The 27,087-nt window shown below is 37.2% G+C and overlaps 1 protein-coding gene across 1 annotated transcript in view; it reads left to right on the forward strand.

Annotated features, from left to right (window-relative positions):
• The window catches only part of Marchf1 (membrane associated ring-CH-type finger 1), a 698,633-nt gene that overhangs the window by 149,048 nt on the left and 522,498 nt on the right, over positions 1–27,087 (forward strand). The window lies entirely within an intron of this gene.

The raw sequence follows: 27,087 nt of genomic DNA on the forward strand, positions 1-27,087 counted from the left end.
TTAGGCTGTTTTTCTTTTCGTTCTTTTGTTCTCTTCTCTTCTTCTTCTTCTTTTTTTTTTTTTAAGAAACCTAATCAAAACAAAAACAACAATCTGTTTTTTCCCATAGACTGATGAGATAACTCATCAGTCTATGGGAATTGAGATGGACATATTCAGCATCTGCAGAATCTAACTAATAGCTCAGGAAAATTCACAGAAGAGTAGATAGAAGACTCTCACTTATATGTCACTTTGCTGATAGATATCCTAGTTTGGAGTTAGAAAACAAATGCAACCATCTGTCGAGTCTCCATACACTGGCTCACTGCTGCCTGGGCTGAGTTCACAGGCTCAGCACTTTCCTTTGTAATCCCACCTTTGAGAGAATTTGAATTTGGGTTTGAATCTCATTCCAATTTTGGCTACGTGGTTTCTGCATAGGGTCAGTTTTATCATATTTGGACTGAGGGTAATAATAGTACTCTTTTGTTAGTGTTGTGGTGATTATTAAGTGAGAAGTCATCCGGGCTTATACCGGAAGTATTGCCCCAAATGTCCTGTGTGGAAGGCACTGTCCCTCGGGTGCAGTGTTCAGAGATGATGTCTTTGGGGAAACAATTGGATAACAAACATCTAATCTCATTGATGCATTAGTTCACTGATGAATTCTTAGCTTAATGAGCTATTGAGAGCTGGTATAAACTTGAGGAATTGGAGTCTAGTTGAGGAAAGTAGATTGCTGGGGCCATGCCAATGATGGATGGGCTTTGTCCTTGGCACAATTCCCTTCCCTGCCCTCCTCTTTCCCTTTTTTTTTTGCCAGTCCTGGGCTGGAGCTCAGGGCCTGAGCACTGTCCTTGGACTTTCTCAAGGCTATAGCTCTACCACTCGAGCCTCAGCACCACTTCTGGCTTTTTTTCTAGGTATGTGGTACTGAGGAATCGAACCCGGGTCTTCATGCATGCCAGGCAAGCACTCTACCACTAGGCCAAACTCCCAGCCCTCTTTCCCTTTCTTCATGGCTGTCATGAGGTGGGCAGCTCAACTCTGCCAGGATCGTCTGCCTCACCGTTCAGCCAAGAGCAGTGGACCAGGAATGAAACTCTGAATCTGTGGACTTTTCATAGCAAGGGAGAAATAACTGGCTCAAGGACTCAAACAAACTTTAGATCATAGTAAAACTTAATACTAGGTACTAATACAATATTTTTATGCTAACTCTTCCTATGAATAGATAGCAGGTTAAGTACTGAGGACTCTGATGATTGCACAGTAAGATGTTAGCCATGAATGTGTTCATAGTTGAGTTGAGGAGAAGGCATCTGACAAGCCATAATCAAGTTCAGTGGATAAAGGTGAATAGTTCTTATTAAAGGAGTCATCGCTTGTTTTTCTTATAATGGTTTCCTATGAATTATGAAGTCAATTGAGCTACACATCTCTTTCATCACTGGTAGAATGTATTTCAAAAATCCTTGAATCTGGGTAGCCTTGAGACTTGCATTGGAAAAATGAAGAATCCTGTTGCTCTACTTTGAATTTCTTGGAACAATGCTACTATTACATGAAGAAATTTTGTCTTTCTTCCTAGAGGAACAAAGATTAATTGGAAGAAAATCAAGGTAGTCTAGGAAGCACCCAGTGTCAATTACTGAATACTGAGTTAAGGCCATTGTATATCATCCAGTTTCACCAATATAAATGACCCCAGGAGAAAATAGTGCCAAATAGTGGAACTACTTAGCTGAAATCCACTGAGAAAGCACGTGGTTCTTGTGTTAAACCACTAAATTTGGGGGAGTCTTTTTTATATAGCAGTGATCAACTGATCTTATTTCATATATGATTTTACTCTACAAATTTCTTTTAGTCAGACAATTTGGAGGTTCCGAGTTGTGTTTATGCACACTTCTTTATAGTACATATGTCAGATCCTGGCACTAGACCTTTTTGGTGGTGCCTGCCAAGTTGTCATTCCAACAAAGAAAATTCTTGGAAAGGACAGTAGCTACATCATAGGGATAGTAAATAATGTGATCTAATAAAAAAGAGAGTATATTCCTTATAGGTTTCTTCTTGAAATGAGACAAACTATTTGGGGAGAAAAATACTTTGTGTAACGTAGAATAGAGCATGTGTGAAGACCTTCCTAATTAGAGTGCCAAAAGAATACCTGGCAGCATAATGGAAAAATTTCAGTGTCAGAAGATATGGGAACCTGAGCAATAAAGAAAAAAAAGGGAGGCTAGGAGTTTGGCCTAGTGGAAGAGTGCTTGTGTAGCATGCATGAAAACCTGGGTTTGATTCCTCGCTACCAAAGACATAGAAAAAGTGATGTGGTGGCCCAAGTGATCAAGTACTAGTCTCGAGAAAGTCCAAGGACATTGTCCAGGCCCTGAGTTCAAGCCCCAGGACTGGCAAAAAAGAAAAGATAAAAGAAAAAAAGGGCTTCATCATGATTGGTCTGCATTGTATCTTACATATTTTAGCAAACAAAGATTGTTCATTTAGGCCCCAGTACCACTAGCACTCAGAAAAAAGGAAAACAAAAATACCTCACATGAAGTACATAAACTATCAAATATATAAAAGTTTCATAATATAGCTCTCTATCAATAATATCATTACTGAGGGTAGTTTAATTTCTTTTTATAAGTGAGCTAATATACTAGATCAAATAGTCAAACCAGAGTCACATGTATAGAGGATTTTGTCAAAAGTAAATTATTTCAAGAACACAAGTAATTAAGAGAATCAGAGGAAATGCACAGGATTGTGGAATTTGAAGACAGCTCTTCTGTTATTACACAAATGAGTCTGTGACTCAGAACAGTTGATACATCTAAAATAAATTTGCAAATTTCCTTACACAAAGTGGGACATTTAGATTGGTCTACTCTCCTTTCCAACTATTGTCACTTATTTACTGTTTTCTGGAAGCCACTCCTCACAGATTCTAAGCTCCTTTCACGAAGGCTTATTCTTTTAGAAAGGAGGATCAGATTATTTACATAAAGGTTCAATTAGCCACAAGATTGGGACAAGGTCATCTGACTTCTCCCACATTCAATCCCCTGGGGTACTTCCCCAAACCCCAAAGGAATTGGATCACCTGCTTTCACTTCTGCCCAAAAGTTCATTATACTTTACTTCAGGGCACAACCCACTTAGGAGGAATATCAGATACTCCATTTAAAATACAGTTGGATGAGAGGATTCGGCGGAAGATGGCGACAGTTCAGGGTGACACCTACTGAGCTCCTGCCAAGATTCATGTACTGGCAGTGCAGGAGAGATTCATGTACTGGCAGTGCAGGAGACAGTCCTCTACCAGAAATTTATCCTAAGTAAGCTTTAGGACCACAGAGTACTCAGGCAGAGAGGAAAAAAAGGAAGAATACCAGCACAAAAAGAGCGTGGAGCTCCTCCACGGAGCGGCCGGGACACAAAGGCTCTTTCTGAATCAGAGTAGAGAAAGCTCTCCACGGCAGCGCAGACCCGCCGGCTGCAGACAGAGCCACACAGAGCCTGCGCAAGCCCAGAGCCAACACGGGCCGTGCACGGACGTGCCAGCTTCACAGAACCGGAGAAACCAGCAATTTGTGAGTAGCTCCGAGAAGTTTCCACTTCTGCTAGTGGAAGGGCATTGGGAGGGAGCCCCTCCCCCACCAGCTGAGAGCAGCACCATCTTGACTGCTGGCAACGACACAGGCCAAAGCAATTGGAGCCTGAGAGGTCTTGCTGAAAGCACCACCTAACTGGCAAAGGATTTCCCAGAGATCCCTTAGCCAGAAATCCAGGCCCAGTGCTGCTGAAGTCCATCCTCTTGTGCCACCTGCAGACCTGGTAAACAAAGACGCCCGCGGATCTTTCAGCTTTGTTTTACCAAATGAGCAATCTCATCCGAAAAACCGCAAAGCCAAATCGCAAGAGAAAAAGACTTTGGGAAGTGTTTAGATCCCAAATATAGTGGAGACACAAGTTTCCTAAACTCTCCCCCCACCAAAAAAAATAAAAAACTGAAAAATATCCTTTTTTAAATCTTTTTTTACCCCATTAAATTTGAATTTTTAAATGTTCTTATTTTTCTCTTTGCCATTTAACCTACACCTTTTTTTTCTAATGTTATGATTCATTCTTTTTTTTCCTTTTTTTCTCTTCTCTTTTCCCACAATCCTGCTGCCACTGTGGTCGTTCCTAGAAACACAGTGACACCTCTGGGTACAGTTTGAACAAAAACGATATCCATATTGATACAGTCACCTGCTTTTTAAACTCCGGGTTCTCAACCCTAGTATCTCTTGGGTAAGAACTCAGAACAGTGAGGAATCTTCCCCCACCTTTTTTTCTTTTCTTTTCTTTTCTTTTTTTTGTTTTGTGTGTGTATGTGTGTGTGTGTGTGTTCTGTTTTATAATGTTGCTATTTTTTTTCTTTTTTTCTTAAATTGGTATCATTGAAATCTCCTATATCAACCTCTCTCTTTTCTCTATATATTCTTCTTATTACTCTTCTTATTTTGATAAGTTTTATCTAAGTTCATCTAAACTTTCTACACAAATACTCTACCTGTCTATCACCTTAGGTCAGTTATCCTTATATGATATCCTTTCTTCATTACTATAATATTCTTACACTCCTGTATTATTCTTTTCCTACCTCCCTTGTCGTCTTTCATATTATTTTTCTATCTCTGGTCCTCTATTCTTCTTTCAACTCTTATAATGCATGGATCTACATTTGATGGTTGTTGAGCAATGCTGTGTATCTAGGTGTTCAATTATACTCTAGGTCCAGAGGGACTTAAATACAATAGAGATTGGATTGAGGGACTTATTGTTTTGGTCATAAGTTGGTCATCTGTGATTGTATTAGATTTGTAGGTAAGTGTACAAAAAGAGAGAGTGTTATTACCAATCTAAAAGAGCTAATAGCTATTGTCAGCCAACTAAAAAGGTCTAGGTTGGTTATATCTGAAAAATTATAATCTTGTTTAGTATTAATCTTGCTCCCATCCTCAAATGGGCAGAACAACAAATTCAAGAAAAATGTCAAATCAAGGAATAGCATCTCCCACCCAACGTAAAAAGGCAATGGAGCAGTCAGTGGCAAATCTAGAGGAGAGCCTTCCAAGTGCTATATAAATGCAATTGATAAACATCATTAATGAAAAATGTGAAAACATGAAGAAAGAGATAAGGGAGGAAGCCACAGCTAAACAACAGGGAACCACAAACAAGGTGATATGTAAAAAAGGGGAAGCCATAAAGGAGGCCATAATAAAGGTTTTTTCAAAGAAAAATGGATGAATTCATAGACTACACAAACAAAAAGGTGACTGAACTCCAACAAATGTCCAAAGAGAATAAAGCTGCTGAGCTAACCACTCAAATGGAAATCAAGGAGCTAAAGAAATCCATATATGATCTAAAACAAGAGATGCAAGGCATCAAAAATGAGCAATTAGAAGCAAGGGAGATGAAGAATAAAGTAGATAGCTTTGATAGCAGGTTAGACAATGCAGAAGAGAGAATTTCCGGGGTTGAAGATAATTTAGTTGTTATAGAAAAAGAACAGAAAATGAGTCAATTCAAATCTAGAAAATATGAGAGAATGCTTCAGGAGGTCCAAGATACAATTAGGAAGCCTAATTTAAGGCTAATTGGTATTGAGGAGGGTCTAGAGAAAGAGGTCAATGGTATTGGAAATATACTTCAGGGAATCATCTCAGAGAACTTCCCAAATATCCAGAAGGGCAGGCCCATCCAGATACAAGAAGCTTTTAGAACACCAAACAGACCTGACCAGAAAAGGATATCCCACCGCCACATTATAATCTGAACTGGATCAATAGAGGCCAAAGATAGGATCCTAAAAGCAGTCAGGTAGAAGAGAACAATCACCTATAAAGGCAAACCAATCAGAATAACCCCAGATTTCTCAGCAGAGACCATGCAAGCAAGAAGAGATTGGAATGATATATAACATGCCCTGAAGTCAAATAACTACCAGCCAAGAATACTGTACCCAGCTAAGCTCTCATTCATAACTGAGGGAACAATAAAAACATTGCATTCCAAGGAAAAGCTTCAACGTTATGTAGCAACAAAACCAACACTACAGAAAATTCTCAAAGATGTTCTACAAATGGAAAACCAACACAAATGTAATACAGAGAAAGACATGGCACCTAAAACTCATAACATATATGTACCACAATAACTATCAAGACACAGGCCCTAATGAAAGCTTGTAAAAATGGCAGGAACTAATAAATATTTCTCAATCCTGACTCTCAATATCAGTGGACTTTAACTCTCCAATTAAATGCCATAGATTATCTAGTTGGATCAAAAAACAGGATGCATCGTTCTGCTGTCTTCAAGAGACACATCTTACCCAAAAAAACAATCAGCTTTTGAAAATGAGAGGTTGCAATGAACTCTATCAAGCTAACGGCCCCCATAAACAGGCTGGAGTTGCCATCCTCATATCAGATAAAATAGATTTCAAACTAAAATTAGTGAGAAAAGACAAAGAAGGTTACTACATACTACTAAAGGGATCTTTCCTCCAGGAGGACATAACTATCCTAAATATCAACACACCGAATCCTGGGGCTCCGAAATTCATCAAGCAAACTTTACTTTCATTGAAATGTTACATAGATCGAAACACAGTGATTGTTGGTGACTTTGACACACCACTCTCAGGTTTGGACAGATCAACAAGGCAAAAACTCAACAGAGAAACCTTAGAATTGAACAACTGTATAGACCAACTAGATCTAACAGACATCTGCAGATTATTCCACCCAGAAACAACACAATATACATTTTTCTCAGCAGCACATGGAACATTTTCCAAAATACACCATATTTTAGGCCATAAATCAAACCTGGACAGATTCAGAAACACTGAAATTATTCCCTGCACTCTCTCAGACCACAAGGGCATCAAATTGTAACTGCACACAACTCCACCAATGAAAACCCTGTAACTCATGGAGATTGGACAACACCTTGTTGAATCACCAATGGGTCATCAAAGAGATCAGAACAGAAATCCAACAGTTTATGAAATTTAGCAAAAAGGAGCACACAAAATACCAACTCCTTTGGGACACGGCAAAGGCAGTACTCAGAGGAAAATTTATAGCTCTGAGTGCCTACAATAACAAATTAGAAAAATCACAAATCAACAATTTAATGTGTCACCTTATGCTCCTGGAAAAAGAGCAACAAGCTAACCCTAATCTCAGTAGAAGGAAGCAAATTGTTAAAATCAAAGCTGAATTAAATGAATTGGAATCCAAAAAAACTATAGAAAGAATCAACAAACAAGGAGTTTGTTCTCTGAAAGAATTAACAAAATTGACAAACCGTTAGCAAATCTTACCAAAAAAAGAAGGGAGCATACCAAAATAAACAAAATCACAGATGAAAACGGTAATATCACGACAGAAATGACCACGATCCAGAGTATCATGAGGGTATACTTCTCAAACCTTTACGCCAACAAATTTGAGAATCTAGAAGAAATAGACAAATTCCTAGCTAATATTAACACACCCACACTGAACCAAGAAGAACTAACTCTACTAAACAGGCCTATTGCAAGCACTGAAACAGAAATGGCAATAAGAGAACTTCCACCTAAGAAAAGCCCAGGGCCAGATGGATTCACAGCTGAATTCTGTAAGGTCTTCAAAGCAGAGCTCACACCAATACTTCTCAAGCTCTTCAACGAAATTGAAAATGAAGGTTCTTTACCAAACTCATTCTATGAAGCCAGTATAACCTTCATCCCCAAACCAGACAGAGATTCATCAAAGAAAGAGAACTATAGACCTATTTCTTTGATGAACATCGATGTAAAACTTCTCAACAAAATATTGGCCAACCGTCTACAACAATTCATCAAAAAAAATTATACACTATGATGAAACAGGATTCATCACAGGGAGGCAAAGCTGGTTCAACATACGCAAATCAATTAATATAATTCAACACATCAACAGGAGCAGGGACAAAAATCACATGATTGTCTCAATAGACGCAGAAAATGCATTTGAGAAGATCCAACATCCCTTTATGTTAAAAGCTGTGGAGAAACTAGGAGTCCATGGAACATTCCTCAATATAATAAAGGCTGTGTATGACAAACCCACAGCTAGTATTATACTTAATGGGGAAAAGCTAAATCCATTCCCTCTAAAATCAGGAACGAGACAAGGATGCCCACTCTCTTCACTCCTCTTTAACATAGTACTAGAATTCCTAGCCAGTGCAATAAGGCAAGAAGCAAGCATAAAGGGGATCCAAATAGGGAAAGAGGAAGTAAAACTTTCCCTCTTTGCAGATGACATGATCCTGTATTTAAAGAATCCTATAGACTCTACTCCCAAGCTCCTTGAGCTGATTCAAAACTTTCGAAGGGTAGCAGGGTACAAAATTAACCATCAAAAATCAACTGCCTTCCTCTATGCCAACAGTGAGAGGAATGAGTCAACAATCAGGAAAGCAACTCCGTTCGCAATAGCCTCAAAGAAAATAAAGTACCTAGGAATTAGCTTAACTAAGAATGTAAAGGACCTTTTTGATGAAAACTTTAAAACCCTGAAAAAGGAAACTAAAGCAGAACTGAGGAAATGGAAAAACCTCCCATGATCCTAGATTGGAAGAATCAATATCGTGAAAATGACAATCTTGCCAAGGGCTATCTACAAGTTCAACGCAATCTCCATCAATATCCCAATGTCATTCTTTAAAGAAATAAAAGTGGCAATCCAAAATTTTATATGGAATAATAAAAGACCCCGTATAGCAAAAACACTTCTTAGCAGAAAGAACAGCGCCGGAGGAATTTCAATTCCAAACTTTAGACTCTATTACAGAGCTATAATTATCAAAACAGCTTGGTACTGGCACAAGAACAGGCCTGAAGACCAATGGAATAGAACTGAGGACCCAGATATTAAACCACAGACCTATGGCCACCTAATCTTTGACAAGGGAGCCAAAAAAATAGAATGGAAGAAAGATAGCCTCTTCAACACGTGGTGGTGGCAGAACTGGTTAAGCACCTGCAGAAAACTAAGGTTGAATCCTTCTTTGTCACCCTGTACTAGAATTAACTCCAAATGGATCAAAGACCTGGAGGTAAAAGCCGACACTCTGAAAACTTTACAGGAAGGAATAGGAGATACACTAGACTTCCTTGGCATAGGTTGAAACTTTCTTAATAAGGACCAAGAATCACAAGAAATCAGAGAAAGGCTGGATAAGTGGGACTGCATTAAACTGCAGAGCTTTTGTATGGCAAAGGACATAGCTAGTAAATTAATTAGGAAGCCTACAGAGTAGGAGAAGATCTTCACCAACCATACAACAGACAAAGGCCTCCTATCTAAAATATATCAGCAGCTTATAAGATTAACTCATTTCAAAACTAATCTCCAAAGTAACAACCATCCCATTAAAAGATGGGCCAAAGACTTAAAGAGAGTCTTCTTTGAAGAAGAAACAAAAATGGCCTATAGACACATCAAGAAATGCGCAACATCTCTAGTCAGAAAAGAAATGCAAATCAAAACAACTCTAAGATTCCACCGCACTCCAGTTAAAATGGCCAGGATCAAGAAAACTAATAACAACAGGTACTGGAGGGGAGGTGGCCAGGAGAGATCACTACTACTACACTGTTGGTGGGAGTGCAAACTCATTCAACCACTATGGAAAGCAGTATGGCAGTTCCTCAAAAGACTAAACATGGAGCTTCCTCCAAGACCCAGCAATTCCACTACTTGGCATTGACCCAATCATCCAGAAACAAAGACATATTAAATCCACCAGCACAACAATGTTCATTGCAGCACTATTTACCATAGGAAAGATATGGAACCAACCTAGATATCCCTCAGTTGATGAGAGGATCAACAAGTTGTGGTATTTGTACACAATGGAATTCTATGCTGCTGTCAGAAAGAATGACATCGTCCCATTTGTTAGGAAATGGAAAGACTTAGAAAAGATCATATTAAGTGAAGTAAGCCAGACTCAAAGGAACTTAGGCTGAATGGTTTCCTTCATTTGTCATAATCAGTAGAAACCTTGGGCTCTACTAGCCGAGATTTGCAATAGTGCAAAACCTTGATACAAAAGGCCATATAGTAGGACGGTAAATGAAAGGATCTCTAGGATATAGAAACATAAGCCATATAATGAATGATTGTTTTTCTTAAGGTACTATGTTATCTCGTATCTCTTTTGCTGTCTCTAGGTTATCTCATATTGTTACAGTATCTCACTTTGTTACCTGATATATCGGATATATTTGTATTTGGTTATTTGAAATTGGATAGGGAAGAGGGGAAAACAAGATGAGGGGTGGGGGAGGGCAGAACAAAATGGGTACCAAGACATGTAAAAGGGTATCAATGTATGGGAATTAATGTACCATCTATCTGGCAAATATCATGTAACCCTTCTATTAGTTACATAAAAATATATGAAAAAAATACAGTTGGATGACGTCTTCTCTGTGTGGTTCTGTTGATAATTCAACAAATTTGCATTTCTGGAAATTGTGCTTTATAGTTACCGTTTAAAAAACTGTTACAAATGAATTCTGTACATATTAAGGGTGTTCATCCTATCATTTCCATACATACACACTATACACTTTATAATCTGTGCCATGTACATAGTCACTTGTTATTTTAAGATGACATAAATGTTTACCAAGCTCCACATCAAATACATGAAACAAAATATATTTAGACAAATCTTTTATCCTATGTACTTTATTCTCTCCTGAGACAACTGTATTCATAGACTATTCCTATTGAAATATGTATTTCTTCTTTCTTAAGCAAATATCTACATTCTGCTTACATTACTTTTGCTTCCCCTTAACATTATTTCCTAGAAACTACAATTCAGCAGGAGAGTTTATTTTGTTTGTCATTACCTAGTTCTATGTGTGTGTGTGTGTGTATGTTCATGGATAGTTCAAGTAATCATCACATTGATAGACTTTTTTTTTTTAAGCTTTTTTTTTTGCCAGTCCTGGGCTTGAGCTCAGGGCCTGAGCACTGTTCTTGGACTTTCTCAAGGCTAGTGCTCTATCACTTGAGCCTCAGCACCACTTCCGGCTTTTTCTATATATGTGGTACCAAGGTATGAAATCCGGGTCTTCATGCATGCTAGGCAAGCACTTTAACCACTAGGCAAGACTCCCGGCCTACACTGATAGACTTTTGAATTATTTTTAAGCCTCTCACCTTTCTCATCTTTACAAATGCTATAAAAACAGCCTGGTACTGTTTTTTTAAAATATTTTTGTAAGTATAATTACAGGATAGAAGCTAATTATGGTATTATAACAATGCAATATTTGAATCTAATACATTAAAAATATATAACATAACATATGACATAGAATATATTTATATATATGAAAATATATACATGTACAATGTATTATACTTATTTATATAGTAGCCTTATATATTATAATGTAAGTATATACATTTTGCTGTGCTTTTCCCTAATTATTATCCTTAGTGTTGTATTTCTCCATGGTCTCCCAAGCAAAGAATGATGACATTTTCAGATTTTTCTCCCAGTCTGATAGAAGAGACACAATAGAACAGAAGAGTACTAAAATTCCATTTCTCATTTATTAATACTTAAGATCAACCGAGCATCTTTTCACATGTTTAACGACAGTTTGTGGTTTTCTTTCTATGAGCAATGTTCATAGATCCATTCCTGTATCCTTTCCATTCATTTGATGACTATTGCTTCAGTTTTTAAGAGCGTTTGAAATATGTTGAATCTAAATAAATGTTGTAAATATGCATAAGTTCTAATTTTTATGGTTTTTCATTTTTATCCTCTCATGATATAAAGTTTTTAATATGTTCAAAGTCTTCCATTTTTATTTTGTCCCAATTATTTCTGTGTTATTGCCTCTCAATTTTAAACATAGTTATGAAAGGTTTTCCCATCTTCAAATTACAGAAGAATTTGGCCATGTTTTCTTCTAATACTTGAATGAGTTTATTTTAAATTTGAATATTTGATCTCCTTAGAATCCATCATAGTGTATCCAGATAGAAAACAGATTAAATTTTGTGTCCTATTTTTCTATCCAGTTATTTGAATATCACATTTGAATGTCCACATTTCTCCCAGTGACAGTCTGAAGCCCTTATCTCATATTAAATTTTCATATGGGATTAGTTCTATTTTTGTATTTTCGAGTTCTGTTCCACTGGTATGCAAGCTTGTTCATGGTCTAATGCTATACTCTTGTGTAATTGTCTAAGTTCTTTCATATATTTTAGTATCTGGCATAGGAAAATCCCTCCTGACCGTAGTTGCTTTTAGTTTTGGTATTTTCTTGATTGTCTACTTTCTCTTTGAAATAAGGTTTTTCCCCCCCTTAGTCCCGAGGTTTGAACACAGGCATTGGGCATTGTTCTTGGACACTTTTTGCTCAAGTCTAGTGCTCTGCCACTTGAGCTACAGCATCACTTCTGGCTTTTCCTGAGTATGTGGTACCAAGGAATTGAACCCAGGGCTTTGTGCATGCTAGGAGATCATTCTATCACTAGGCTATGCTCCTGGCCCCTCAAATAAACTTTATATCCAATGGCTAATAAACTTCCTATTCTGATTCAATGACAGGGTAAAATGAATTAACGGATTTTTTGTAAACAGCATACATGTATCAGTCATTCTCTTGCTATTAAATAAATTCTTGAAAATCCAACACTTGTTAGATTTGACAATTGTCAAAGTCAGTAACTCCTATGTTTCAAAATTTGACAATCCATCATCAGTTTCACTTAGCTTGGTATATACAGAGCAGCTGACAAGAAGAAACTTTACTTTTATTGAAAAATTGAGTAATTTTTAAAAAGTTATCCTCATGTAGTTGTACAAAGGAGTTTCAATTGAACTAGTCAGTGGTAAATACAATGCATCTAGATCAATGTTTCTTATTCATTGTATTTCTCCATTTTCTCCCAAACCCCACCCATCTCTTAAGTTTATCTAGTTCCATTTTCACATTATGTATACACTGAAAATTCTAACTTAATTTGCTCACCAGGATACCACTCTCCTGGTTTTTTCCCTATACACTGACAATTTTTTTTCACATTGACTTTGGTTTCTTCCTACCCTTTAGATCTCCAGATGAGGGAGTTCTAGTACTCAGTATTTTAACTTCCCAGTTTTTTTTTTCTAAACTCAGACTTTTTTTTATTACCGTACCATACCTTAATGGTTAAAATGTTACCCTGGAAGCTGAAAAATACTAAATTTAATTTCTTGCTTTCATGTTTACTTATAGTCACCTAAATATGACCATTTCCCATTATTGTATAAATGGCCTAAGGTTCTACTAAGAGTTCTAATAAACATTTCAAAATGAACATATCTCAAACTGAAATCTATCTTTCTACTCTACAAACTCAAATGTGTCATTTCCACTGTTATTCTTCTAGTTTTTCCCATGGAAAAGAATTCTTTCAATTGCTCAGTTTAAAAGTGTTGGTGATATTATTGAATTTTCTGCCAATTTCCACCCTGATAAATCTCACAGCTCCTGGTAGTTAATCTGCAGGCTAAGTCAACAATGCCAGTTTATAACAGGAAGTTTAGTCACATAACCTGTATGATAAAAAAATCACTATAAAATCTGGTCTCCCCACTCTCTTTCCACCTACGTTTATCTTCTCTCACTCTTTCAATTCTTGAAAATTTCCAACTTTCATAGCTTTAAAGGTATTGGTATCTGAGGTTTTCTCATGTGGAGACCATGTTAGTTCTCATGAATATGTTGATTGTTTTTAAATAAAAAGAAGGGTCAGAAGAATTTGTAGCTGAGAATAAAGCAATGTGTGTGTGTGTGTGTGTGTGTGTGTGTGTGTGTGTGTGTGTGTGTGTGTTGGTTGTGGGGCTTGAACCCTGTGCCTGGGCGCTGACCCTGAGCTCTTAGCTCAAGGCTTGCCCTCTACCCCTTGAGCCACAGCACCCCTTCCGATTTTCTGGTAGTTAATTGGAGATAAGTCTCACAGACTTTTGTGCCTGGGCTGGCTGAGGACTGCGATCCTCAGATCTCAGCCTCCTGAGTAGCTAGGATTAAAGGCGTGAGCCTCCTGTGCCCGGCTTAATGATGAAAAGTACAGACACAGAGCTTGAAATTCTGTATTGTCTTGATTTAGATAATTTTCATTGTTGGGGTAGTGAGAAAAATCGCTATGTGTCATGTGGTTCTGGGAGGAAGATAGTTCACAGGTAAAGTCTTCTCAGATTTCAAACTGCTTTGTCTCCTTCCTAACTTAGCTAAAGTTAAAGAAATATTCACATGGAATCCTTTCCATACATGACCCAAGGGAGTAAGGTCCAAGAAAACTGCAACGTGTTTATCAGCCTTCCTGTAAGAAAATATCTGAGTTATTGTGTGTTCTTTCTTACTCTTATTTAGTGTAAGAGATGAAAATGAAAAAATCCATTAAATATACCAAACGAAGCAAAGTACCAATCTAACAGGTGGAAGATAAGATGAATATCTAATGCTTTAATTTGAATGCTTTCTATGGTAGAATGGAGGATTAAGCAAAACAGAAAATCTAGTTGTCTCCCAGGCAAATGATCTTACGGCTTCCAAGAAGAATGCATGTAAAAAGATGAAGAGAGGTTAATAAATTACATTGTGGGCATCCTTGAAGATAGAATGCTCAATCAACGGATCTAATCATCTCTTAAATATATAACTTTCCTCTGGATTTGAGAGTAGCTATGAGTTTCACATGCTTTAAAGCCACAATGTAAGATGTAAGCATGTAATATTCTCATATTCAAAGATAAAAGCTTATTATCTCACTATAACAGCAAGACAGATACTCAGACATGATTTGCTATGGTTCTGGTGTTTCCTAAAGAAATTGACAGGTACAGGAAGTACAAAGGATATGTGCAGTGTTCTCTGTGCCATATGCCACATAAAAGGACGATGCTAGAAAGAATTTCCCTTGTGTACCACATCCAGGCTGGCTTGGCTGTGGTACATACAATAATTAAGATTAGTTCTTAAAAAGTTATGAATTTTTGAGTGTTTCTTGGTATTCTCATTTTTTTTCTCACTCATTCTTCTTCACAGAAGAAAGAACTAAGACTCATGCTCTGACTTCACTGACTACTGTGTAACACTCATCTCAAGAAGCAGGAGATACAAACACAAATATAGAAATTGTTTATAAGTCATTCATAAAATTCAAGGCTTTCTAGCAGATTGCCTTTGAATGTCAGGTTGAGAATACCGAGTATGAGATGATTAGCATGAAGTATTAGGTTATTTAGCATCTGAAAGTTGTTATATGTTATAGTAGGCAAAAGCGGTATCCTTGTTCTTTCTAACATTACCTTCCAGAGTTCCCCAGATAACACCACTGAATTTTATGTAATATACTTTAGAACATTTTCATAGTGTCTTTTTTTTTTTTGCCAGTCCTGGGCTTGAGCTCAGGGCCTGAGCACTGTCCTTGGACTTTCTCAAGACTAGAGCTCTACCACTTGAGTCTCAGCACCACTTCCGGCTTTTTTCTATGTATGTGGTACCGGGGAATCGAACCCGGGTATTCATGCATGCTAGGCAAGCACTTTAACCACTAGGCCAAACTCCCGGTCCTTCATAGTGTCTTTTAAAAAAAAGACATTTGAGTTAATGCTTAACATGTTCTATGTCTGCCAGAGTTTAGAATTATTCTGTTGATGGTCAGGAGTTTGGCCTAGTGTTAGAGTGCTTGCCTTGCATTCATGAAGCACTAGGTTCGATTCTTTAGTACCACATACACAGAAAAAGCTGGAAGTAGTAGTGTGGCTCAAATGGTAGAGTGAGAAAGCCTTGGGCTTTAAGAAAGTCCAAGAACAGAGCCCAGGCCCTGAGTTCAAGCCCCAGTATTGGCAAAAAAAATAATTATTCTGTTGAGTGGTTCCTTATTGATTTGCTGTTACGAATGAAAGACTGACTTTTTTGGGGGTGGGTGCAGGGGGGAACAGCTGTGGGGCTTGAACTCTGGTCCTGGGCCCTGTCCCTGAGCTTTTCAGCTCAAGTCTAGAGCTCTACCACTTAAGCCACAGTGCTACTTCTGGTTTTCAGGTTGATGATGGAGATGAGTGTCTCATAGACTTTCATACCTGGGATGGCTTTGAACTGTGATCCTCAAATCTCAGCCCCTTGAATAGCTAGGATTACAGCTGTGAGCCATGAGCATCTAGCTGGATGATTTTTTCATATACTTTTTATTGTAATTAATAGAAGGCTTACATGATATTTGCCAGATAGAAGGTGCATTAATTCACATACATTGATTCCCTTCCACCTGTCTTGGTCTCCATTTCCCTCTCCCCCACTTCCACCCCTCATCTTGTTTTCCCCCCTTCCCTATCCAATTTGAAATAACCAAATACAAATATATCCGATATATCAGGTAACAAAGTGAGATACTGTAACAATATGAGATAACCAAGCGACAACAAATGAGATAACATAGTACCTTAAGGACAACAATCATTCATTATATGGCTTTTGTTTCTATAATCTAGAGATCCTTTCATTTAGTGTCATACTATATGGCCTTTTAAATCAAAGTTTTGCTCTATTGCAAATCTCTGCTAGGAGAGCCCAAGATTTCTGCCTATTATGACAAATGAGGGAAACCATTGAGCCTAAGTTCCTTTGAGTCTGGCTTACTTCACTTAATATGATTTTTTTCTAAGTCTTTCCATTTCCTAACAAATGGGGTGATGTCATTCTTTCTGACAGCAGCATAGAATTCCATTGTATATAAAAACCACATCTTGTTGATCCACTCATCAACTGAGGGATATCTAGGTTGGTTCCATATCTTTCCTATGGTAAATAGTGCTGCAATGAACATTGTTGTGCTGGTGGATTTAATATGTCTTTGTTTCTGGATGATTGGTCAATGCCAAGTAGTGGAATTTCTGGGTCTTGGAGGAAGCTCCATGTTTAGTCTTTTGAGGAACTGCCATAGTGCTTTCCATAGAGGTTGAATGAGTTTGCACTCCCACCAACAGTGTAGTAGTGATCCCTCCTGGCCACATCCCCTCCAGCATCTGTTGTTATTATTTTTCTTGATCCTGGCCATTCTAACTGGAGTGCTGTGGAATCTTAGAGTTGTTTTGATTTGCATTTCTTTTATTACCAGAGATGTTGAGCATTTCTTGATGTGTCTATAGGCCATTTTTGTTTCTTCTTCAAAGAAGACTCTCTTTAAGTCTTTGGCCCATCTTTTAATGGGATGGTTGTTACTTTGGAGATTAGTTTTGAAATGAGTTAATCTTATAAGCTGCTGATATATTTTAGATAGGAGGCCTTTGTCTGTTGTATGGTTGGTGAAGATCTTTTCCCACTCTGTAGGCTTCCTAATTAATTTACTAGCTATGTCCTTTGCCATACAAAAGCTCTGCAGTTTAATGAAGTCCCACTTATCCTAGCTGGATGATTTTTAAAAAACAAAGTTATTTGTATTCGCTAGTTGTTTCTGTGATAGTTGGTGATCATTTATATGAAAAAATGAAATAGGGAGAAGAAGGTAGCACAAAATACTATTTTCAAGTTATCTGTCCATTGTGAAATTTGAAGTTCAATCTAAATATAACCAAGGACATCTAGGGAAAGAAGGCCCGAGAAGAGAAAACTTCAGGATTAAGGCTCTGAGTTAGAAGAATTTTCTGTGTCAGTGTGGCTGGATTAATGAATTAGAGTGAGGATGTTAAGTACTGTTTATGAGGAATGAGGCAGGTACAGTTAGAATACAACTTGGTAAATTTAGGGTAAGGAATGACATCATTATAGGTCTTTTTATTGTAATTAACAGAAGAGTTACAGTTATATTTGCCAGATAGTAGGTGAATTACTTCACACAAAATGAGACCCTTCTCATGTTTTTTGTCCCAATTTCACTCCACCAACTCCCTCCCCTCATTTTGTTTCCCCCTTCCCTTTCCTATTTCAAATAAACAAATAAACGTATATACAATAATACCAGATAACAAGGTCAGCTACTTTAACAATATTAAAAAAACCAAGGGACAACAAAAGAGATGAGAAATAACATAGTACATTAAGAACAACAATAACACATTATATGGCTCTTGTTTCTATATCCTGGAGGTCATTTCATCTAGCCTCATCCTATATGGCCTTATGTATCTAGGTTTTGCCCTGTTGTAAACCTCTGCTAGGAGAGTTCAAGGTTTATACTAATGATAAATGAGGGAAACCATTGAGCCTATGTTCCTTTGGGTCTGGCTTACTTCACTTAATATGATTTTTTCTAAGTCTTTCCATTTCCTTACAAATGGGGCAATGTCATTCTTTCTGACAGCAGCACAGAATTCCATTGTATATAAAAACCACATCTTGTTGATCCACTCATCAACTGAGGGGCATGTGGGTTAGTTCCCTATCTTTGCTATAGTAAATTGTGCTGCAATGAACATCATTGGGCTAGTGGATTTAGTATGTCTTTGTTTCTGGATGATTGGGTAAATGCCAAGTAGTGGAATTGCTGGGTCTTTGGGGAAGCTCCATGTTTAGTCTTTTGAGGAACTGCCATACTGCTTTCCATAGTGGTTGCATGAGTTTGCACTCCCACCAACAGTGTAGTAGTGATCCCTCCTGGCCACATCCCCTCCAGCATCTGTTGTTATTATTTTTCTTGATCCTGGCCATTCTAACTGGAGTGCTGTGGAATCTTAGAGTTGTTTTGATTTGCATTTTTTAATGGCCAGAGATATCGAGCATTTCTTCATGTGTCTATAGGCCATTCTTATTTCTTCTTCAGAGAAGACTCTCTTTAAGTCTTTGGTCCATCTTTAATGGGCTGGTTGATTCTTTGAAGATTTGTCTAGAGAGATTTATTTTTTTGAGGTGTTGATATATTTTAAATATGAGGCTTTTGTCTGTTGTATGGTTGGTGAAGCTCTTCTCCCACTCTCTTGGCTTTCTATTTAATTTGCTAGCTATGTCTTTTGCCATACAGAAGCTCTGCAGTTTAATGCAGTTGCATTTGTCCAAACTTTTTTAAAAATCTGTTGTGTTTCTGGGTCATTATTAAGAAAGTTTCAACCTGTGCCAAGGAGACCTAGTGTATCTCCTATTCCTTCTTGTAAGGTTTTAAGTGTATCTGCTTTTACCTTGATCCATTTGGAGTTAATCCTGGTGCAGGGTGACATAGAAGGATCCAACTTTAGTTTTCTCCAGGTGCTTAACCAGTTCTGTCAGCAGAACTTGTTGAAGAGGCTGTCTTTCTTCCATTCTATTTATTGTGTCTCTTTTCAAAGATTATGTGGCCATAAGTCTGTGGGTTGATTTTTATCTCTTCTGTAACTAAGCTGTTTGGTTACTGTAGCTCTGTAATAGAGTCTAATGTTTGGTATTGAAATTTCTCCTGTGCTGTTCTTCTGCTGAGAATTGGTTTTGCTATACGGGGTCTTTTATTATTCCATATAAAATTTTAGATTGCCTCTTCTATTTCCTTAAAGAATGGTATTAGAATATTGATGGGTAATGCATTGAATTTGTAGATAGTCTTTGGCAGGATAGCTATTGTCATGATGTTAATTCTTCCAATCCTGTAGCATGGGAGGTTTTTCCATTTCTTCAGTTCTACTTTAATTTCCTTTTTCAGGTTTTTAAATTTTTCATCAAAAAGTTCCTTTACGTTCCTAGTTAAGTTAATTCCTAAGTAATTTATTTTCTTTGAGGTGATCAAAAAAGGAGTTGCTTTCCTGATTGTTGCCTTGCTCCTCTTGTTGTTGGCATAAAGGATGGTGGTTGATTTTGAGGGTTAATTTTATACCCTGCTACCTTGTCAAAGTTTGAATCAGTTGAAGCAACTTGGGAGTGGAGACTATAGGGTTCTTTAAATACAATCATGTCATCTGCAAATAGGGAAAGTTTCACTTCCTCTTTTCTTATTTGGAAAGCTGTGGGTTTGTCATACACAGCCTTTATTACACTGACGAATATTCCATGGATTCCTAGTTTCTCCAGAGCTTTCAGCATAAAGGGGTGTTGGATCTTGTCAGATGCCTTTTCTGCATCTATTGAGACAGTCATGTCATTCTTGTCCTCTCTCCTGATGATGTGTTGAATTATATTGAGTGACTTGTGTATGTTGAACCAGCTTTGCCTCCCTGTGATGAATCCTGTTTGATCATAGTGTATATTTTTTGATGAGTTGCTGAAGACAGTTGGCCAGTATTTTGTTGAGCAGTTTTGCATCAATATTCATCAAAGAAATGGGTCTATAGTCCTCTTTCTTTGATAAGTCTCTGTCTGGTTTTGGGATGTGGGTTATGGTGGCTTCGTAGAATGAGTTTGGCAAAGAGCCTTTGCTTTCAATTCCATGGAAGAACTTGAGTAGTGTTGGTGTGAGCTCTGCTTTGGAGGCCTTAGAGAATTCAGCTGTGAATTCATCAGGCCCTGGGCTTTTGTTGGATGGGAGGTCGCTTATTGCCATTTCTATTTCAGAACTTGAAATTGGTTTGTTTATTTGAAATAGGTTTGTTTGTTTCATGCTCAGTTGGGTATGTTAATATTGGCTAGAAAGTCATCTATCTCTTCTAGATTCTCAAATTTGTTGGCATAAAGGTTTGAAAAATATTCCCTTATGATGCTCTGAATCTTGGTAATTTCTGTTGTGATATTTTTATTCTTGTCTATGATTTTGTTTATTTGGGTGTGTTCTCTTCTTTTTTGGTAAGATTTGCTAAGGGTCTGTCAATTTTGTTAATTTTTTCAAAAAATCAACTCCTTGTTGATTCTTTCTATACTTTGGACTCCAAATTATTTAATTCTGCTTTGATTTTAATAATTTCCTTCCTTCTACTGGAATTGGGATTGGTTTGTTGCTCTTTTTCCAAGAGCTTAGGGTACACCATTAAATTGTTGGTTTGCTATTTTTCCAATTTTTTAATGTAGACACTCAGAGCTATAAATTTTCCTCTGAGTATTGCCTTTGCTGCATCCCAAAAGAGGTGGTATTTTGTGTGCTTTATAGGTCTTAATGGGCCCCTGTAGTGGTTCTGTGTAGAAAAGACCCAAGTAGAAACAAGAAACTTTTCAGGATTTGATGACCATGTGCTGAATGAAAATGCTAATGACTCAGGATAGGTGATACTAAGATGAATTTGTTGATAGACTTGACATGGAATTTAATATAAAGAAGATGCAAGTAAATGATGTTGCAATATACTGATGAAGAATTTGGAGGCAGAAATGTTGGGAATAAGTTGATTTGAGAAGCTTATGGAAGCAAAGCTTTTTGTATATTGTCTTCTGAAGGACACAGAAGAGTTTGAATCTGAAGTCAAACTTTGAAGTCCTTTACTTGATGATCATAATTAAAGCTGATAGAATGAAGTGAGTTAACCTCAGGAGGTCATAGGAATAAACTCCCAAGGGCATTTACTATCTAGGCAGTAAAGAAGCAAAGCCATCCATCACAGGAAGTTGAGATGACTCATTAAGAGAAATAGTAAGAATTATTTTGGAAGCTGAAAAGCTAGATGCGAAAGTTTGTGAAGGAAATAATCATGGTTTTGATGTTCCCCAAATTCAAATTAAATTCAAAGACCAAAAATGAAATGTTGAGAAAAAAATATAGGGATGACAAGTAACTGGACAACAGGTGTTGTCACAGCATGGTTGGTATAAAATCTTGATTGAAGTAAGTTCTAGACAGAAGTGGTAAGCATGAAAATAGAATCATGGAATTTGAACAGATGTTTGATTTTTATTTTTTTAAGAATTATGAAGATAAGGTAGCAGTCTTAAAGAAAATTAGTCAAGATGGAGGAAGCAAATCTCTATGTTGATAGCAAGATCCAGTGAAGAGAAAAATCAACAAAGCAGATTATAATTCGAATACCTGAAGAAGCAGAGTCCCTGGGCAAAAGAAAGGAAATTGTCTCTTGGGCATAATAACTAAGCAGATACAGCTGTGTTTGGTTGTATTGTACAGATGGTACATTATATGAGGATGAAGAAAGCAATGAAAATGTCTTGTAAGTGAATAATGGGCATGGAGATTCATTCTGGACAGGCAGAAGATAAGGCATAATTGAAGAATGAGTTGTGAGGAAAATGTAGTAGATCTTCAGGCCATGAGCTGAGTTCATGGAGATGTGAATGGAATGGGTTAAGCAATGACCAATCATGATCTTGGGGCTGATTAACATGATCACCAATGTACAAGCAATCACAAATAACGTTAAGAAGTCTGATTGCTATGATGTCTTAGTAAGAATCATCTTTAAGTTTGGATAAGTGGCTATATTGGTTTCTCATTTAAAATTTGGAGAAGAATATCAGTGGATAGAGACCATATAATCCTTGTTGTTTAGAAGGAAATTATATAGTATTTTAATTATTATTTGGATTATAATGAAATTTGCTGCTAAATGGATAGCCAGGTGTCCGATGTGGCTTCCTGGATACTGAAATAGAACATAGTATATCTTGTCTCAGATCAGCAGTTCTGTCTCAGTGAAAACCCAGTGTTCCAATTGCTTCTGCTCTTGATAAGTTTGTGTTCAGTGTCCAAATGATTTTGGTCCTCCATACAAAGGACAAAGATAGACATAGATAAATGGAACAGAAGTGGCAATAAGTGGAGCAGACAGAAGCAAGGCTTGAAAAAGAGCAGAGCAGAAGTTTATGGATTTGGTAAGAATTAAAAACTTCATAATTTTTTTTGCCAGTCCTGGGCTTGGGTTCCGGGCCTGAGCACTATCTTTGGGTTTTCTCAAGGCTAGAGCTCTACCACTTGAGCCACAGCACTACTTCTGGCTTTTTCTATGTATGTGATACCGAGGAAGGAGCCTGGGTCTTGGTGCATGTTAGGCAAGCACTCTACCACTAGGCCACACTTCTGGCCCTCTAAACTTTGTATTTTAAACATAAAAGTAAATGCACACTGTAAAACTGGAAGAAAGAGTCAAATGTCTTTAGACAGGAAAAAACGCATAGCTCTAATTTTTTGACAATCGAATGTCTTTGTATCCATTTATGATGAAGATTTTTTCTTTTTTGGCTAAACTGAAAGAAAGCACAAAATAATTATATGGGTCCTTGAGCAGAGACCCTGAGCAACAGAGGGTACAGTGTCCTTAAAGTTTTAGGATCAGTAGAGAAAGCTCTGAAAATTCTTTTCTTTTTTTCAAAAAAATTAAATTCCCCCTACAAATAGAGGGGTCTGCCCCTGAATTGTCACTAAATAGTGGGGATTCTATGAAGATTGGAAGTACATTTCTCCATAAGCATTGTTCCTGGTGGCCAACCTCAAAGCAGTGTCAGAACAAGACACTTCTTAATCAAGTGGGTAATTAACACACTCATTATGAAACAGCTTTCAAATATCAAGTACCTTCAATGAGATTTGTACAGATGTCAAAGCTTATTCAATTTGTGTTTGATTCCTTGGGGAACTACTATGAGCAGATAACTCTTCACTTCTGATTTCAGCATGGCCTGATTCTTTGCATGTTCCAAGGAGGCCAATGTGGTGGTGTGAATGCAGATGTGGCCTCCCACTGGTCATCCGTGGGTGATGTCCCATTCTGCACAGCTTGACAGTGTGCTGCTGCTCTTAGGGGCTGAGGTCTCATCAAGCCCACTCTTACCAATCCTGCAATGCGGGCCAGAGCTCTCCTGTAGTTTTCTGTGCTTTGTCACTAAGTCTAGTGTTGAAGGAGGAGTTGCTTGAAAGAATTTTGATGATACGATATCCACTGTGTATGTTATAACCTTTGTTCAACATCATGAACTGGATTCAGATCTTGAGGATTTCTTCTGAAAGACAAAATCCTTAGGGATCCCATGCCAAAGAATAAAAGCTGAGTTAGAATATTTCCCTCTTCCCTCCTATGCATGCTACAGACTTTCCCCTAAGAATTTACTACATCGAGTGTCTAATTCTTAGTTTGGTGGCATTGGACACATATCTTGCTAGTATAAGGACTACTTTAACTAAATATTCAGATATTTTAGTAATATCATTTTGTAGCTGATTAATGATCCTTACTACCAAAGGAAGTAAACAAAATGACTCATTTCATCAAAACACTGAATGTGTACAGAGTAAATTGCAGAAACAAATGCTGATTGTGGGTGCACTAGGAGAGTTTTTATAGTAGGAGTTCTTCCAGTGATTGGCAGGAATGGTAGGACCCGCCCTTCCTTCCTCATTTCCTGCTCTTGATGGGAACAGCCTCCCCATCAGCAGGTGCTGCTTCAACCCAGACTGAAATGTACAAAACCCTAAGGGGGAAAAAAAAACCCTACAGGGCTTTCTTCCTCATGAGTTGATAATCTTAGGCGTTTGATTAGCATAATGGAAAGATGGCTAGTACAGTGTAGCTATCTTCTAAGAAAACTGTTAGATCTGACTTAATTGACTAGCTTATTTTACAAAGCATCCACACAGCACACATAATCAGATATTTTTTGGAAGCATGAGTGGCCGGGAGTGAACAGTTATCATTAATTTCCTCTTAGAATGAATGCTTAGGTTAGAAGATGAACTGTAGGTAGTAAATTCAACTGTTTTGGGTGCTGTTTGAGACATTGCATATTTTCTGTGCATTATTTTAGAAGTTAATGTTTTAGTGTACATTGTGGATTTACTGAGTATTTGAGCAATATAAAACCAATTGATAGATGATAATATCTTTTAAAATATAATGTATTTTATTTAGGTTTTAAAAATATCTTGATCTTTAAGTAGTTTTATGAAAGAGTTACCATCCAACAAAGCAGTTTATTAATATGATGCATCTTGATCAATGTCACTCTTTCCAACATTTTTTAAAATTTTGTTTTATTGTCAGGATGATGTATAGAGGGGTTACAGTTACATTCGTAGGTAGCAGGTACATTACTTCTTGAACATAGTTATGCCTTCCTTGTTTTTCTACCACTTTCCGTCCTCCAACCTCCTACCAAGTTGTAAAGTTCATTTCCAACATAGTCTTGTGAATATTGCTGTTATACTGGTTTACCCTTTGTCCTTTGTCTCATTATCTTGTTTCCCCCCTTCCCTTCCCTGAGTCAAACAAACAAATAAATGTATATACAATATACCAGGTACAAAAGCCAGATAAAACAACAGGGGATTACCCATAAAAAAAACCTCCAAAAGAGTAAAGAAATGACTTCACATAGTACATTGAAAACAGCAACCACACGATAACTCTCTGCCACCCTATCCTGGAGTTCATTTTGCTTAGCTTCATCTTTTCAACATTTAAAAATTTTGTAGGATATGTATTGAATATTTGATGGCTCTCTTCTCCTTCTTTTCATTAGTTCTTCATGCCTTCCTTTCGCCCTCACTCCATACCTATCAAGTTCCATTTCTTGGTGTTCATTTTGTTGACCTTTAATTTAGCCTGCCTATATTATTTAGTTTTGAAGAAAATTTTTTTCCTTCTACTCATACCTATCACCACAGAGTAAATACTCTCTCACAAGTAAAACTTACAAGTTAAAAACTAAAATTCCTCCAAGAATTAAGCTATTAAACCTTGATATGCCTTAGTTTCTTTCTGGTTTTGAAAATTTAACATAAATGAATCCTACCAAAGGACTACATTGTGATGTTTAGAGCTTACATATAAAGTGCTTTTACCAAAAGCATCCTGCATATATTACTCTTTCTCTTCTATCCTGTGGATTGTCTGTTGATTCTGGAAATTGTTTCCTTTGAAGTATAGAAAGTTTTTAATTTGATGAAACTCAATTTGTTAATTCCTTCTCTTTTATACTGAGCAATTAGAGTACTATTTAGAAAGTAATTGGTTATGCCTACATCATTAAATGTTTTCCCATAGTAATTTCCAAGTTTCCAGCTTTACATTTAAACTTCGTATCCATTTGCATTGATTTTTTTTGTGCAGAGTGAGAGTGGAGATGTAGTTTATGTCACCTACATGAAGATGTCTGGTTTTTCCAACATTATTAATTGAATGGGCCAAGAGGGTGGCCCTAGTGGTAGAGGGTAGAGTGCTTGCGAAGTATGCATGAAGCCCCGAGTTCAATTCCTGGGTACCAAATGCACAGAAAAATCCAGAAGTGGCGCTGTGGCTCAAATGGTAAAGTGCTTCAGCCCTGATTTCAAACCCCAGGACTGGCAAAATAATTAATTGAAGAGTTTGCCTTTTCTTTGGCATTTGTTTTAGACATTGCCAACAATCAGGTGGGTGTGACAGTGTGGACTTATTTCTAGATCTTCATTTTTCTTCCTTTGGTCTAATGCCTGTTTTTGTGCCTGTACCATGCTATTCCTAGTGTCATCATTTATATATGAAGAACATATATATATATTTAAATATATATAGTATGAAGTTATTTATTTATTTATTTATTTATTTATTTATTTATTTATTTTTTTGCGCTAGTCCTGGGCTTGAGCTCAGGCCTGATCACTGTCCTTGGACTTTCTCAAGGCTAGAGCTCTATCACTTGAGCCTCAGCACCACTTCCGGCTTTTTTCTATGTATGTGGTGCCGAGGAATCGAACCTGGGTCTTCGTGCATGCTAGGCATGCACTCTACCACTAAGCCAAACTCCTGGCCCAGTATGAATGACTTTATAAAGATTGATATTGAGTCCTTGTGTTTGCTAGGTAACACAAGCTTGTCTTTATATTCTTGATTCCTTCTAATTTAATTCTGTTGAAAGAATTTTTGTTTATTTTTACTAAAATTGCTTTGCTATAGTCACATGTGCTTGTTTTTACACATACAAATTCTGCCACAAATGTTATATAAACTTGTCTGTTTATTTTCCTTGGAGTGTGACAAATTTGAATCTAATGGTAACATTTTTAGTATTGCCACAAAGGTTTTGTAATGATTTATTTGAAAACATTTGTATGGATCATAGAATAGGAATACTTAAGTAAAGCTCAGAGCATGTGTTTGAGTTAGATTAAGGTACTGAAACAGCTCAATAACAAGAAAACAAGTAGCTACTGAAGTGAGCAAAGGAGTTGATTA

This window comes from Megascapheus bottae, chromosome 20 (genome assembly GCF_031878675.1).
Source record: "Megascapheus bottae isolate mThoBot1 chromosome 20, mThoBot2.hap1, whole genome shotgun sequence".
Lineage (NCBI taxonomy): Eukaryota > Metazoa > Chordata > Mammalia > Rodentia > Geomyidae > Megascapheus > Megascapheus bottae.